The sequence below is a fragment of the Dendrobates tinctorius genome, unplaced genomic scaffold, assembly GCF_039654945.1.
Source record: "Dendrobates tinctorius isolate UK_male_01 unplaced genomic scaffold, ASM3965494v1 ptg000177l, whole genome shotgun sequence".
Classification (NCBI taxonomy): Eukaryota; Metazoa; Chordata; class Amphibia; order Anura; family Dendrobatidae; genus Dendrobates; species Dendrobates tinctorius.
Window position 1 is genome coordinate 5,451,358 of NW_027361844.1, and position 15,090 is coordinate 5,466,447.

The 15,090-nt window shown below is 43.8% G+C and overlaps 1 protein-coding gene across 2 annotated transcripts in view; it reads right to left on the reverse strand.

The window, feature by feature from the left end:
- The window catches only part of FAM117B (family with sequence similarity 117 member B), a 92,811-nt gene that overhangs the window by 30,152 nt on the left and 47,569 nt on the right, over window positions 1-15,090 (reverse strand). The window lies entirely within an intron of this gene.

The window sequence follows — 15,090 nt, forward strand, 5'->3', positions numbered from 1 at the left end:
TATTTCGTAGATCCTCCTTTTGCAAAAATAACAGCCTCTAGTCGCTTCCTGTAGCTATTAACCCCTTCAACCCCAAAGGTGGTTTGCACGTTCATGACCGGGCCAATTTTTACAATTCTGACCACTGTACCTTTATGAGGTCATAACTCTGGAACGCTTCCATGGATCCCGGTGATTCTGACATTGTTTTCTCGTGACATATTGTACTTCATGTTAGTGGTAAAATTTCATTCAAATAACTTGCGTTTATTTGTGAGAAAAACGGAAATTTGGCGAAAATTTCGGAATTTTCCAACTTTGAATTTTTATGTCCTTAAATCACAGAGATAGGGCACACAAAAAACTTGATAACTAACATTTACCACATGTTTACTTAACATCAGCACAATTTTGGAACCAAAATTTTTTTTTGTTAGGAAGTTATAAGGGTTAAAAGTTGACCAGCAATTTCTCATTTTTACAACACCATTTTATTTTTAGGACCACATCACATTTGAGGTCACTGAGGGGTCTATATGGTAGAAAATACCCAAAAGTGACACCATTCTAAAAACTGCACCCCTTAAGGTGCTCAAAACCACATTCAAGAAGTTTATTAACCCTTTAGGTGCGTCACAGGAATTTTTTTGAATATTTAAAAAAAAAAATGAACATCTAACTTTTTTTCACAAAAAAAATACTTCAGGTTCAATTTTTTTTATTTTACCAAGGGTAACAGGAGAAATTGGACTGCAAAAGTTATTGTGCAATTTGTCCTGAGTACGCTGATACCTGATATGTGGGGGGGAACGACTGTTTCGGCGCATGGCAGAGCTCAGAATGGAAGGAGCGCCGTTTGACTTTTTCAATGCAAAATTGGCTGGAATTCAGATCGGACGCCATGTCACGGTTGGAGAGTCCCTGATGTACCTAAACAGTGGAAACCCCCTACAAGTGACCCCATTTTGGAAACTAGACCCCCCAAGGAACTTATCTAGATATGTGGTGAGAACTTTGAACCCACAAGGGCTTTACAGAAGTTTATAACGTACAGCGGTACAATTAAAAAATCATATTTTTTCCACAAAAATGATCTTTTCACCCCAATTTTTATTTTCCCAAGGGTAACAGGACCCTAAAAGTTATTGTGCAATTTGTCCTGAGTACGCTGATACCCCACATGTGGGGGTAAACCACTATTTGGGCGCATGGCAGAGCTCGGAAGGGAAGCAGCGCCATTTGACGTTTTTGGCTGGAATTGAGATCAGACATCATGTCGCGATTGGAAAACCCCTGATGTACCAAAACAGTGGAAACCCCCCACAAATGACACCATTTTGGAAACTAGACCCCCTAAGGAACTTATCTAGATGTGTGGTGAGCACTTTGAACCCCCCAGTGCTTCACAGAAGTTTATAACGCCCGGGCGTGAAAATAAAAAAAATCGTATTTTTTCCACAAACATGATCAATTAGTCGCCAATTTTTTTTATTTTCCCAAGGGTAACAGGAGAAATTGAACCCCAAAAGTTGTTGTCCAATTTGTCCTGAGTACGCTGACACCCCATATGTGGGAGAAAACTAATGTAGGGACACATGTCGGGGCTCGGAAGGGAAGCAGTGACATTTTGGAATGCAGACTTTGATGGAATGGTCTGCGGGTGTCATGTGCGTTTGGAGAGCCCCTGATGTACCTAAACTGTTGAAACTCCCCACAAGTGACCCCATTTTCGACACTAGGCCCCCCACGGAACTTATCTAGATGTGTGGTGAGCACTTTGAACCCCCAAGTGCTTCACAGAAGTTTATAACGCTCGGGCGTGAAAATAAAAAAATCATTTTTTTCCACAAAAATAATATTTTTGTCCCCAATTTTTTTATTTTCCTAAGGGTAACAGGAGAAATTGGACCCCAAAAATTGTTTTGCAATTTGACCTGAGTAGGCTGATACCCTACATGGGTAAAACACTGTTTGGGTGCATGGCAGAGCTTGGAAGGGAAGGAGCATCATTTGACCTTTTCAACTCAGAATTGGCTGGAATTGAGATCAGACACCATGTTGCATTTGGAGAGCCCCTGATGTGCCCAAACAGTGGAAACCCCCAATTCTAACTCCAACCCGAACCCCAACACACCCCTAACCCTAATCTCAGCCCTAACCCCTAACCCTAACCCTAGCCCTAACGCTACCCTAACCCTAGCCCTAATGGAAAAATGGAAATAAATACATTTTTTTTATTTTATTATTTTTCACTAACAGGGGGTTTTGATTTACTATTTATGGCGGTTTTTATGTTTGGCGGCTGTCACACGCTAAGACGCTTTTTATTGTAAAAATAGTTTTTGCATCACCACATATTGAGAGCTCTAATTTTTCCGTATTTTGACCCACCGAGTCATGTGAGGTCTTATTTTTTGCGGGACGAGTTGACGTTTTTATTGGTACCATTTTCGGGCACGTGACATTTTTTGATCGCTTTTTATTCCGATTTTTGGGACGCAGAATGAACAAAAACCAGCGTTTCACGAATTTCTTTTGGGGGGGTGCGTTTACACCGTTCCGCATGCGATAAAATTGATAAAGCGGTTTTATTCTTCGGGTCAGTACGGTTACAGCGATACCTTATTTAGGTCTTTTTTTATGTTTTGTCGGTTTTATGCAATGAAAACTATTTTATATAAAAAATAATTATTTTTGCATTGCTTTATTCTGCGAGCTATAACTTTTTTATTTTTTTGCGGATGATGCTGTGTGGTGGCTCGTTTTTTGCGGGACAAGATGACGTTTTCAGCGGTACCATGGATATTTATATGCGTCTTTTTGATCGCGCGTTTATACACTTTTTGTTTGGCGGTATGATAAATCATTTTTTGCTTCGTTTATTTTTATTTTTTAAGGGGTTCGCTAAAGGGGTTAATTAATGGGACAGTTTTATAGGGCGGGTCGTTACGGACGCGGCGATACCTAATATGTGTACTTTTATTATTTTGTTTTTTTTATTTCTAAAAAATGGATTTATTATTTGGGGGGAATATTTTTTTTTTTTTCTAATTTATTTGGCGATTTTTTTAAATTTATTTTAACACTTTTTTTTATTTTTTTTTTACTTTATTAAATCTGTCACATCACAGATCACTGTGACAGATCAGCAATCTGTCACAGGCACTGCAGAAGGCTTCCTCATGCCTGCGCTTTGCAGGCACTGAGGAAGCCAGCTTCCTGCAGGCCCCCGTCGCCATCTTGGATTCGGGGGCCTGCAGGAAAGGAGCCCCCGGCAGCAGCGCTGCACATTGCGCTGCCGTGGGGGGTTCAGGGAAGCAAGGAGGGAGCCCCCTCCCTGCTGATGCTTCCCTTTAACCCCCGGTACAGCGCGATCACGTTTGATCGCGGTGTGCAAGGGGGATAACGTGTCGGGGGCGGTCCGTGACCGCCCCTGACACATTGTGCCGGGTGTCAGCTGTGATAATCAGCTGACACCCGGCCGCGATCAGCGGCGCTCACCACGTGGGCGCCGCTGATCGCGGTAGACGTACTATCCCGTCCATGGGCATAGGGGCCCGGGTCCCATGGACGGGATAGTACGTCTCATGTCAGGAAGGGGTTAATGAGTTCCTGGATCCTGGATGAAGGTATTTGTGACCATTCCTGTTTACAAAACAATTCCAGTTCAGTTAAGTTTGATGGTCGCCGAGCATGGACAGCCCGCTTCAAATCATCCCACAGATGTTCAATGATATTCAGATCTGGGGGCTGGGATGGCCATTCCAGAACATTGTAATTGTTCCTCTGCATGAATGCCTGAGTAGATTTGGAGTGGTGTTTTGGATCATTGTCTTGCTGAAATATCCATCCCCTGCGTAACTTCAACTTCGTCACGGATTCTTGCACCTTATTGTCAAGAATCTGCTGATACTGAGTTGAATCCATGTGACCCTCAACTTTAACAAGATTCCCGGTGCCGGCATTGGCCACACAGCCCCAAAGCAGGATGGAACCTCCACCAAATTTTTCTGTGGGTAGCAAGTGTTTTTCTTGGAATGCTGTGTTTTTTAGCCTACATGCATAACGCCTTTTTGTATGACCAAACAACTCAATCTTTGTTTCATCAGTCCACAGGACCTTCTTCCAAAATGTAACTGGCTTGTCCAAATGTGCTTTTGCATACCTCAGGAGACTATTTGTGGCGTGCTTGCAGAAACGGCTTCTTTCGCATCACTCTCCCATACAGCTTCTCCTTGTGCAAAGTGCACTGTATTGTTGACCGATGCACAGTGACACCATCTGCAGCAAGATGATGCTGCAGGTCTTTGGAGGTGGTCTGTGGATTGTCCTTGACTGTTCTCACCATTCTTCTTCTCTGCCTTTCAGATATTTTTCTTGGCCTGCCACTTCTGGGCTTAACAAGAACTGTACCTGTGTTCTTCCATTTCCTTACTATGTTCCTCACAGTGGAAACTGACAGGTTAAATCTCTGAGACAACTTTTTGTATCCTTCCCCTGAAAAGCTATGTTGAATAATCTTTGTTTTCAGATCATTTGAGAGTTATTTTGAGGAGCCCATGATGCCACTCTTCATAGGAGAATCAAATAGGAGAACTACTTGCAAGTGGCCACCTTAAATACCTTTTCTCATGATTTGATACACCTGGCTATGAAGTTCAAAGCTCAATGAGGTTACAAAACCAATTTAGTGCTTCAGGAAGTCAGTAAAAAGTAGTTAGGAGTGTTCAAATCAAGAAAATGATAAGGGTGCCCTTACTTTTGCACCGGTCAAATTTTGTTTAAATGCAGATTGCACATTTTCTGTTAGTACAATAAACCTCATTTGAATCCAGAAATATAACTGAGTCCATCAGTTATTAGATATATGAAACTGAAATAGCTGTTGCAAAAACCAAAATTGTTATAAAGAAAAAAGGTTAACATTAATAGGGGTGCCTAACCTTTAACATATGACTGTATATATGAGTGTGTGTGTGTGTGTATATAATATATATATATATATATATATGTGTATGTATGCATGTGTGTATCGGCCACGCCCACTCCGTATAGCCCCACCCAATCACTAAGCATCTTTCATTTCACCAGAGCTGTTTAAAAGAAGCTGAGCTATGATTGACTGCTATGAGCAACAGTTTTCCCACTCCACAACACCTCAGCAGACAGTAACCGGGTGGGAGAAATCTGGCATCCCCGGGAACATAAGCTGGCTGGGAAGCCATTGTCTGTCCCCCAGAAAGGAGCAGAAGGCACATGACAAACTAATCTCCCCCCGCCCATATACCTATCATACATCCTCCATCCTATAGGCACATCTTCCCTCTTAAAGGGATCTCCGGTAAGGAAGTCAGGGAAAATACCTCAGCGCTCTGATTCTGACCTGACTTCTATTAAAGGGATCATTGGTATGGAAGTCAGGGCAAATCCACTCTGCGCTTTGGTACTGACCCCAGGCCTCTCATAAAAGGGATCCCCAGTTTGTCAGCTAGGACCATTCCACTCAGCGCTCTGGTTCTGACCCCAGGCTTCTATTAAAGGGATCATTGGTATGGAAGTCACGGCAAATCCACTCAGCGCTCTGGTTCTGACGCTAGGCCTCTCTTAAAGGGATCCCCGGTATGGAAGTTAGGAGCGTTCCACTCAGCACTCTGGTTGTGACCCCCGGCTGACAGGATGATGTGGGATATTAGGGGTAGTAGTCCGGTAGCTCTGGCTATTGGGATGATATGAGATATGGGTAGTAGTCGGGTGGCTCTGACGGGATGGTGCGGGATATTAGTGGTAGTAGTCCGGTGGCTCTGACTGGATGATGTGGGATATTAGTGGTAGTAGTCCGGTGGCTAACGGGATGATGTGGGATATTTGTCGTAGTAGTCCGGTGGCTAACGGGATGATGTGGGATATTTGTCGTAGTAGTCCGGTGGCTGACGGGATGATGTGGGATATTTGTCGTAGTAGTCCGGTGGCTGACGGGATGATGTGGGATATTTGTCGTAGTAGTCCGGTGGCTGACGGGATGATGTGGGATATTTGTCGTAGTAGTCCGGTGGCTGACGGGATGATGTGGGATATTTGTCGTAGTAGTCCGGTGGCTGACGGGATGATGTGGGATATTTGTCGTAGTAGTCCGGTGGCTGACGGGATTATGTGGGATATTTGTCGTAGTAGTCCGGTGGCTGACGGGATTATGTGGGATATTTGTCGTAGTAGTCCGGTGGCTGACGGGATGATGTGGGATATTTGTCGTAGTAGTCCGGTGGCTGACGGGATGATGTGGGATATTTGTCGTAGTAGTCCGGTGGCTGACGGGATGATGTGGGATATTTGTCGTAGTAGTCCGGTGGCTGACGGGATGATGTGGGATATTTGTCGTAGTAGTCCGGTGGCTGACGGGATGATGTGGGATATTTGTCGTAGTAGTCCGGTGGCTGACGGGATGATGTGGGATATTTGTCGTAGTAGTCCGGTGGCTGACGGGATGATGTGGGATATTTGTCGTAGTAGTCCGGTGGCTGACGGGATGATGTGGGATATTTGTCGTAGTAGTCCGGTGGCTGACGGGATGATGTGGGATATTTGTCGTAGTAGTCCGGTGGCTGACGGGATGATGTGGGATATTTGTCGTAGTAGTCCGGTGGCTGACGGGATGATGTGGGATATTTGTCGTAGTAGTCCGGTGGCTGACGGGATGATGTGAGATATTTGTCGTAGTAGTCCGGTGGCTGACGGGATGATGTGGGATATTTGTCGTAGTAGTCCGGTGGCTGACGGGATGATGTGGGATATTTGTCGTAGTAGTCCGGTGGCTGACGGGATGATGTGGGATATTTGTCGTAGTAGTCCGGTGGCTGACGGGATGATGTGGGATATTTGTCGTAGTAGTCCGGTGGCTGACGGGATGATGTGGGATATTTGTCGTAGTAGTCCGGTGGCTGACGGGATGATGTGGGATATTTGTCGTAGTAGTCCGGTGGCTGACGGGATGATGTGGGATATTTGTCGTAGTAGTCCGGTGGCTGACGGGATGATGTGGGATATTTGTCGTAGTAGTCCGGTGGCTGACGGGATGATGTGGGATATTTGTCGTAGTAGTCCGGTGGCTGACGGGATGATGTGGGATATTTGTCGTAGTAGTCCGGTGGCTGACGGGATGATGTGGGATATTTGTCGTAGTAGTCCGGTGGCTGACGGGATGATGTGAGATATTTGTCGTAGTAGTCCGGTGGCTGACGGGATGATGTGGGATATTTGTCTTCATGTGTCTTCACAATGCATGAAGGTCTCCACCCTAAGTCTCAAAGGAGAACTGGAGATGTCAAAAGTGAAGGCAACAGTGATTCCAGTGGAGCACTTGGAGCAGTGACCCCTAAGGCCTTTTTCACACCTCCGATTTTGACCATCAGTCAAAATCCGCCTTCTTTGCAAAAAAAAAAAAACGGATCCTCCATTTTTTTTTTGGCGGATCCGTTTTTTTCCCCATTGACTTGCATTACTGGTGGATCTTGACGGATATTCATCCGTTGGATCCGTTTTTTTGCGGATCCATAAATTTTTTTGCGTCCGCCGAGATGCCTGGAAGGACCATGTAACGTTTTTTGTAGTGAAGGATACGCATTTTTATACAGCGCATGCACGGAGGAATAAAGTCATGAGGAAATTTAACCCTGAAATCATTTCTGGCGGACAGAAAAGAAGAAAAAAAATCTCTCTCTCCTTCCCGGGCAGCGGTTCCTTTAAAATTCTTCATTCGGCGGATCCGTCAAAAAACAGATCCGGTGGCATCCATTCACATCAGTTAGGAACAGATCCGCTTTTCCGCCTTTTTGGCGGATTTTAACTGACAAAAAAAAACTGAAGTGTGAAACAGGCCTAAGTTGGAAGAATGGCTACAACAGATCCCAGGAGCAACATCTGAGCTCTCTGTCCAGAAAAGCGCAATACTGGGAACAACTAAGATCCTGAGCAGAACCCTCAAACTCCCAGGCCTCTGGTAGAGAACCCGAGAATGAGAAAGGTCCACAAAGACCACCCCCATTGAGGGGTGAGAAGGAAATATTATAAATAAATATATATATATATATATATATATATATATATATATATATATATATATATATATATATATATATATACACACACACACACACACACACATATATACACACACACACACAGGTTGGACAAAATAATGGAAACACGTAACGTTTTGGCATCGTGATCTTCGAACATGTTATAAACATGCAAACTGTGACATATGGTAACGTTTTGTAGTTGATTATTTGTGATATGTGTATGTAAATTTACTTTTTGTTTTGCAGAATTGTAAGAACATTGATGAGAACCTGATACCAATGGCAGACCTCTTGGATTTTCAAAGAGGCCAAATTGTTGGTGCTCGTATGGCAGGCGCTAGTGTAACAGAAAGTGCCCGAATGCTTGCCGTGTCAAGAGGTACTGTATCCAAAATAATGACTGCGTTTGAAAGAGAAGGAAAAACGTCCGCAGCAAAGCACAGGTCCGGCCGAAAGTCGAAGTTGACTGAGAGAGACCGTCGGACTCTAAAGCGAATTGTGAGAGGATCGCAAGACCACGGCTCCGAAAATCACTGCTGAGCTCAATGAACACCTATAGAACCCAATTTCCACGAAAACTGTTCGTCGGGAGCTGCACAAATCTGGATTCCACGGAAGAGCTGCCATTAGAAAACCGCTGCTCTCAATGACAAATGTTTCCAAGCATTTAGATTGGTGTAGAAACGACGAATCATCGTTTACCCTATTTCCGACCTCCGGCCGAGTGTACGTTTGAAGACAGCCGAAAGAAGCATTCCATCCAGACTGCCTTCTCCCAACCGTAAAACATGGCGGAGGTTCTGTGATGATCTGGGGTGCTATTTCGTGGAGATCCGGCGGGCCAATGATATCCCTTCATGGAAGAATTAACAGCCGAGACTATTTAGGCATTTTGGGCGAACAAGTGCATCCTATGGTTCAAGCACTGTTCCCGGAGGGGAACGCCATCTTTCAGGATGAAATTGCACCAATTCATACATCTAGAATCGTTAAAGCATGGCACGAGGAACATTGGTAATGAAGTTGAGCATCTCATCTGGCCCCCACAATCCCCAGACCTCAACATTATTGAGCATTTATGGCCGATTTTAGAGATTCAAGTTAGACGTCGTTTTTCACCGCCATCGTCGCTCAAAGAACTGGAGGGTGTTTTAACTGAAGAATGGGCTAAAATTCCTTTGGAAACAATTCACACCTTGTATGAATCCATACCTCGGAGAATTGAGGCTGTAATCGCCGCAAAAGGTGGACCTACACCATATTAAACTAACTTTTGTTGATGTTTCCAGGTGTTTCCATTATTATGTCCAACCCCTGTATATTCTTCTAATTTTGGTTCTAGACATTACCACAATGAATTTTAAACAAAATTCAGATGCAGTTGAAGTTCAGACTTTCAGCTTTCATTTGAGGGTATCCACATTAAAATTGGATGAAGGGTTTAGGAGTTTCAGCTCCTTAACATGTGCTACCCTGTTTTTAAAGGGACCAAAAGTAACTGGACAGATTAAATAATTGTAAATAAAATGTTCATCTCTAGTACTTGGTTGAAAACCCTTTGTTGGCAATGACTGCCTGAAGTCTTGAACTCATGGACATCACCAGACGCTGTGTTTCCTCCTTTTTGATGCTCTGCCAGGCCTTCACTGCGGTGGTTTTCAGTTGGTTTGTTTGTGGGCCTTTCTGTCTTAAGTTTAGTTTTTAACAAGTGAAATGCATGCTCCATTGGGTTGAGATCAGGTGACTGACTTGGCCATTCAAGAATATTCCACTTCTTTGCTTTAATAAACTCCTGGGTTGCTTTGGCTTTATGTTTTGGGTCATTGTCCATCTGTTGTATGAAGCGACGACCAGTTTGGCTGCATTTGGCTGGATCTGAGCACACAGTATGGCTCTGAATACCTCAGAATTCATTCAGCTGCTTCTGTCCTGTGTCACATCATCAATAAACACTAGTGACCCAGTGCCACTGGCAGCCATGCATGCCCAAGCCATCACACTGCCTTCGCCGTGTTTTACAGATGATGTGGTATGCTTTGGATCATGAGCTGTACCACGCCTTTGCCATACTTTTCTCTTTCCATCATTCTGGTAGAGGTTGATCTTTGTTTCATCGGTCCAAAGAATGTTCTTCCAGAACTGTGCTGGCTTTTCTTAGATGTTTTTTAGCAAAGTCCAGTCTAGCCTTTTGATTCTTGATGCTTATGAGTGGCTTGCACCGTGCAGTGAACCCTCTGTATTTACTTTCATGCAGTCTTCTCATTATGGTAGATTCGGATATTGATACGCCTACCTCCTGGAGAGTGTTGTTCACTTGGTTGGCTGTTGTGAAGGGGTTTCTCTTCACCATGGAGATTATTCTGCGATCATCCACCACTGTTGTCTTCCGTGGGCGCCCAGGTCTTTTTGCATTGATGAGTTCATCAGTGCTTTCTTTCTTTCTCAGGATGTACCAAACTGTAGATTTTGCCACTCCTAATGTTGTAGCAATTTCTCGGATGGTTTTTTTTCTGTTTTTGGAGCTTAAGGATGGCTTGTTTATAGTCCAATATAGCTCCCTAATGCCAGACAACAAATGGGCATTGGCATCGTTAGATGCTGCCAAGGCTTTTGACTCTCTGGAGTGGCCTTTCCTCTCCACATGTTTGCAAAAGTATGGCTTTGGCAATAAATTTATAATATGGATCAAAGTATTATACATGAAACCTAAGGCCCGTATTATAATAAATAATTCTATATCTGAATCCTTCGCATTACATAGGGGAACTCGTCAGGGCTGCCCTCTTTCCCCGGCCCTCTTCGCCCTTGCGATCGAGTCACTAGCAATACGTATAAGATCCTCCCCTAACATCCAAGGGATAGATATAGCAGGTCGGGTGGATACCAGAGGCCTATATGCCGATGATATGGTGATATTCTTGAAGGATGTGGAAGAAACTTTGCCACAGGTGATATCCCTTATAGATAGATATAGTAAATATTCAAGTTTACATATAAACTTGGGAAAGTCTGCCCTGTTGCCCCTTTCCCATGTTCCGATGTCCCAGCTGGAGGCTCTCTCCTCGCTATCTACTGTATCTAGTTTTAAATATTTGGGCATCCATATATCTAACAATAGTACGCTTGATCTACAACTCAATGTCCACCCACTGCTGGAACTAGTTAAATTTGCGTCTTGGAGTAGGCTCCCATTGTCTGTGGCCAGCCGCATTAATCTGATTAAAATGATATTGCTCCCTAAGTTAAGCTACTCCCTTCAGCACAGTGCGGTAGCGGTGCCCAGGTCCTTTTTTGTTACTCTCAATTCCCTGGTCACATCCTTTATATGGGGGAAAACTAGGCCCAAACTTAAATGGTCAACTTTACAAAGACCAAAGAAAGGAGGCAGGGTGGCGTTGCCAGATTTTTTCCTATACTACTTTGCTGGGAAGGCTAAAGCTTTAAGTAAATGGATGCCGGGTAATTGCCTCCCCAATTCTGAAAGTCACCTGCTTCACACTGCGCAAGCGGATTGCCCGTTAGGTTTCCTGGAGTCGGAGAAGGCTGGTGTTCGTCTGCTGCCCCTGCTCCGATTGGCACGATTAATATGGAGACAAATTAAGAACGTAATTGGGTTTAAAGATTTTATGGCTGAGATGCCCCTGTGGAATAATAACTATTTTCCGGGATTACTGAATCACCCATCCGCCGTTTTTTTGATTCAATGCAGCGTCTCTTCACTGGGAGACTTGTATGACCAGGGGACATTAAAGTCTTTTGAACAATTACAGGCCACACATGATATTCCGAGATCTCAATTTTTTCGCTATCTGCAGCTGAGATCGGCTCTTCAATCACATATGAGGGATGGGGATGTGGACTGTAATATTTAATCTTTACCACTGATAGGAATTATTAATTCACAGGGCCCCCAGGGTCTCATATCCTCTTTACATACATATATGCTGTTAGTAGGGGCAGAATCGGCCTTAAGCTCTATTGAGAGGAAGTGGGAACGGCTCATCCCTAATGCGCAAAGAGAGTAGTGGGAGGAGATTCTAGAGTCTCCGACTGGAGTATCACCATCTATTAATAACAGAATGATACAACTATATATAATAAATCAATCGTATTTGACTCCGGTGCGACTTTTTAGGATGGGCCGGCTTCAATCACCAGAATGTATACGATGTCACTCGCCAGATGCTGATTTTATTCATATGGTGTGGCAGTGTCCCATTATCTTACACTACTGGAAAGAGGTGACTACACTACTGATATCCTTGGTGCGGCCCCTGTCCCTCTAGAGCCATTGGTCTGCTTGTTTGGAGTAAGGGAGGAAGAGACTTGGGATCGCTATACTGGGGTCTTCCTACATGAGACGCTGTTTATGGCACGGAAGGTGCTGGCATTGCGGTGGATGGGGGGGTTCATGTCCTTCCCTTAGATTTTGGATCGAGTTGGTAAATTCGATTGTTCCATATGAGCGCACGCTATACCAAAATAGGGGATGCCCAGGTAAATTTGAAAAGATTTGGGAGAGGTGGAATTCCTCTCACCTCACTTTGCAAGGCTGAGACATCACACGCGACATAATATGATATAGGAAACCAGGCTGCGGAAATAGTAGATTTCAGTTAATGTAGTGGTAGTTGAAGAATTTTAGTTAGATTTTATTTCTGAATGGTATGACAAGGTTTGTGAAATTGAATTGATATACATGCTGGAAAATGTATAGACAATTATCCTTTATGTATGTTTGAAGAAGGATATGTACATATCACCTTGTTTATAATTATAAGAGTGTGCAATTTCTCTGCATAATATTTTACAATGAAAAATGAGGATGAATGAACTCATGGAGATCAACATCCAACACTGCGGAGACAATCACATGTTTCTCAACGCAGTGATGCTAGAGCAATGCCCCCATCCCTTATGGGAAATATGCAAAAACATGTAAATCAACAGCCGCGGAGACACCATCACATGTTTCTCGACGCAAGCAATGACTAGCCAGGTCTTTCACCGGGAAGGAATTACCACGGGAAGGGCAGTCTCCAATGAAGGAAACCACCTATGCCAAAACATGGTATCCATCCACAGACAGCTGTTTTGGGGTATTGCCCCTCATCAGTGTGGAGTAGGAAACTGGCTAGTAGGAGCAATGCCATCCAACACTGCGGAGACACCATCACTGCTTGCGTTGAGAAACATGTGATGGTGTCTCCGCAGTGTTGGATGTTGATCTCCATGAGTTCATTCATCCTCACTTTTCACAGTCTTTTACTAGGCATTGCTCCTACTAGCCAGTTTCCTACTCCACACTGATGAGGGGCAATACCCCGAAACAGCTGTCTGTGGATGGATACCATGTTTTGGCATAGGTGGTTTCCTTCATTGGAGACTGCCCTTCCCATGGTTGTTCCTTCCCGGTGAAAGACCTGGCTAGTCATTGCTTGCGTTGAGAAACATGTGATGATGTCTCCGCGGCTGTTGATTAATATTTTACAATGGACGGAAACACGTGTGCTATGTATAATGCTTGTTATCATAAGCCAATGTGTATGTTGTACATTCTTTGTGTCCTGAGGTTCAATAAACGAATTTAAAAAAAAAAAAAAAAAAAAAAAAAGGATGGCTTGTTTCACTTGCATGGAGAGCTCCTTTGACCGCATATTTCCTTCGCAGCAAAACCTTCTAATTGCAAGCACCACACCTCAAATCAACTCCAGGCCTTTTATCTGCTTAATTGAGAATGACATAACGAAGAGATTGCCCACACCTGTCCATGAAATAGCCTTGGAGTCAATTGTCCAATTACTTTTGGTCCCTTTAAAAACAGGGTGGCACATGTTAAGGAGCTGAAACTCCTAAACCCTTCATCCAGTTTTAATGTGGATCCCCTCAAATGAAAGCTGAAAGTCTGAACTTCAACTGCATCTGAATTGTTTTGTTTAAAATTCATTGTGGTAATGTCTAGAACTAAAATTAGAAAAATGTTGTCTGTCCAAATATATATGGACGTGTGTGTGTGTGTGTGTGTGTGTGTGTGTGTGTGTGTGTGTGTGTGTGTGTGTGTGTGTGTGTGTGTGTGTGTGTGTATATATATTGCACCTCATTGCACCCCCATTCTGTCTGGGTCATTACTTCATACACAAGTTTTCAGCTACAACTATAACAGCCATCCTGAGAAGAAGGGTGTGGCCACTCCTCTGTTCTATACAGAGAAACAGTTATCAGGAAAATAGCTGATAGCGGCAGGGAGCCATATACTGCTGTAATGTCTCAGACGGAGGGGTGACCAGTGTCACACCGGCCCCCTGATAATGGCTCCATGTCTATAGTCCGATATAAGGGGGCCAGGCCTGCTCGCAGTTTCTAGTAGATACCCCCAGATAATATCTCATTCACAGGACTACTATAAGCTGCGAGCAGGCGACGACCCCTTACCTCCCTGAAGACAGGCAGACATTATCAGAGGGCTAGTGTGACAGAAGCTGCTTTTCACTGAGCACCCCTCCCTCTGTGACATAACAGCGGAGCTGCACAATGTTGTAATCAGCCTGTCTCCTGATAATAGCAGCATCTCTACAGAGAACAGGGGAGTAGCTATGCCCCCCTCTTCTCAGGATGGGTGTTCCTTAGAGGAGCGAGCAGCACTTGGTGTATGATGTAATGACCCGGAGAGGGGAGCAGTGAGGAGCAGCTCCTGTCACACGGAATTACAAGGGTTACAAAGATCATATAACTGCACTGGATATCTTATCTTTATACTACAAGAGGGCAGGGACAGTACAAAATTTTGTATCTCCCCAGAGTACCCCTTTAACAGTGTTCTGAACCTGCCCGATGCATACACTTACAGGTGCATCTCTCAAAATAAAAAACACAAAACAAAAAACAAAAAGTTAATTTCAGATTTCAATACAAAATGTGAAACTCATTGTATAAAGTCATTACATTACAGAGTGATCTATTTCAAGTTCTTATTTTTGTTAATGTCAATGATTATGGCTTACAGCCAATGAAAACCCAGAAGTCATTATCTCAGTAA